Consider the following 2,758-nt stretch of genomic DNA (forward strand, 5'->3'; position numbering starts at 1 on the left):
AGGCCATGCCGTACCGGGCGGGGCTGCTCCGAGGGGGGCGGGGGGAGATTTAGCGGCAGAAAGCGGTCGGTGTGGGGGAGGAGGCCCCTGCTGCCAGTCCTGTCGGTAACGAATTACCTCCATTGTCTTGTTGTTCAGCCGGCGAAGGGATAATCTATAGAGGGATGTTTAAAATCGTCGGTGGCGCGGGCCCTCTGTGGCTCAGAGGCTGGTCCCAGTCTTGCCTGGGACTATCTAAGGACAGTCTTGGGATGTGGAAGGCGGTAATTTGTCAACGGGGAAGGAGGTAGCACGACCCCCATCACTTCATAAGTAGTGCAGCCTGTTAGCACACGAGTGGCCTATGCTGAGTTGAGAAATAAATCCGATAACCTGGCGCTGTTTAGTGTTCGTAGAAATCCTTTGGACTGCGGGTTCGCGGTAGATGTGTGTGCTTCTGGGTGTAGCATCAGCACGTGCCGAAAAGTCGGAGGAAGACAGGGTTCCCAACCCGGGTATGTCACCCACTTAAGACTACCTTCATGTGTCATATTGGGATATAACAAACCCAGCAGGTCCTAGTTCCACAGGTTTCAGTTTTGGAAGAAGGTTATATTTTTGTTCTACTTAACTTCACCTGGAAGGTGAAAACTTTTAGTTATTGATGAGACACAGTCATGGCGCTTTTAGACGTTTTGAAAAAAAGGTGTTCTAGTGTTTTACTCAGAGAAAAGGTGATAGCTTGGTGGAGGAGGTGAAGCATAAACCTGTGTGATGCCTTTAGTTGGTCTTTTCCACAAATGCTTTTCTTTGTTGCTCTTGAGCAGGCTTTAAGCTTGACAAAATTTATTTAATGCAACAGATGTTCATTAGAGCTTAGATAAAGGTGGTCCAAATGTTCTGCTGGTAGTAGACAAACTTTCAAAAACTAAGGGTGTAGCTTCTCATATTATAAAAACGTATAATTAAGCTAAATTCCTGCATGTCATTTATAAGTGAATGACAAATAAATATTAGGTACATTTGAAATCTTTGTAAAACTACTCAATGTTTAATTGAGGTTTGTATAAAGTAAGTGGCTGTCTTTTCTCTATACTCTGGTAAAAAGTGTTTTAGTGTTTATTAATTTAAACAAAAAAAATAGAATAATGTAACTGCTTATAAATACAGTAATATGTATGAAATCTTAAGCTGGCCCCAAAGTGCAATTTTTTGTGTTCTGTGCATGTCAATATATAGTAACTTGTGTGAAATCTTTTAGCTATTTTCTGCAGGTATTGAGTTGTTGAATATGCAGAAATCATGTTCTTTGCCATTCAGGGTCTTCAGCAAGTGGTTAACTCTTGCTTGAAGGACTATGCTTACCAGCAACTGACTTTTCTTCATGCTTTTGAATCAAAGCATCATGGTCTTGTCATGTACTACACAACTGTTAAATTGATATAAAATCCAAATAAGAGTGCCCTTTTAAAAGTGCCAGACATTGAACTAATGCGTAAGAATTCTTGTTGGAAATCACTGATCTTTCACAGACATTTTCTGATTAAAATATTTGTTAATCCTTAAATCATCAAACATTTGTACATAGATGTAATTTAGTCACAGGCATAGTCTTGGGTTTGCATAGGTTTTCTCAAGCCAGTTAATATTTTTCTTGCAGCATACTTGTCTGTATTTGTTAACTGTTCAGGCTGTTGTGTTACCAGTTAATATTTTGGGTATGGGGGTCTCTGTCTCGGTAAAGATGAAATAATCCAGCAGTGAAAGCCATTCACTTTAAAAGTTGTCCTTGTTTGACCTTTTAGTTTACCTTATATTTGTCCAAAGTGCTTCTGTTGAGCTGATGAGACTCGTTTTCAATAGAATGGTCATTTTACCTTACCAGAAAAAAACATGCTTCAGTCAATAATTGATATCCTAATTAATGGAAGAGTTAAGTTTGTCTAGATCCATCTTCATCATACCCTGTCAGTCAACCAAGTTTCCGTTGACTGGAGAAGAACCAAAGTGTATGTTTCTTGATTTGTCCAGTGAACAAATGTTATTTGTTATTTTTCCTTTGTTATTTTTCCTTTGACCGTGGTTAAGTCATTAATTGTTCTGTGCTTTAGTTCTTCTTTCACTAAGTTTTATCAGACTATATTGCCTGCACATAAAATGCTGTGAGAACTTTTAGAGTTCAGATATGCTAAAAAAAATATGCAGATATTTCAGTCTTGTTGGATTTACTTTCCTCACTGTGAAAATAAGTTACAGAGAAGGATACCGCTGGCTCTTATAGCCGTCAACTTCTCATGTAATTTCTAGCTGATGATGTACCCTGAGGTGCTTGCCCATCTCTGGCACTGTCTTACTGAGGAAAGCTGTGTTGTACAAGGCGTTGCAACCAGGCTCTTTAAGTATGCTACTGGAAAGCAGCAAGAAGACACTGTTACCTTTTGAAGCAGTCTTTGTACTGCATGTATAAAGTGTTTCCCAGAAATGGTGATGAAATTAGATATTTTTAACTATGCAGCTATGGAATGGTACTCTGAAAATAATACACAGTCTTGTTTTGTCTTTTATTATTAACATATTTATAAAGGCACAGTTGCTAGATAATCATTTACTTGCAGGTTTCTTCATTGTCATTCAAGAGAATTTATAACTTAACTTTTAGGTGTGTCTTAAGTATATGAGATTAACCCCAGTGTGTATGAGCTATTAAGACATTATTTTAGATGAACAACCCAATTTGTAAATTTTTTTTTTTCTGAAAAGAGCGGTCTTCAGTCAGTCA

This window comes from Athene cunicularia (assembly GCF_003259725.1).
Source record: "Athene cunicularia isolate RWA chromosome 5 unlocalized genomic scaffold, athCun1 chr5_part3, whole genome shotgun sequence".
Classification (NCBI taxonomy): domain Eukaryota; kingdom Metazoa; phylum Chordata; class Aves; order Strigiformes; family Strigidae; genus Athene; species Athene cunicularia.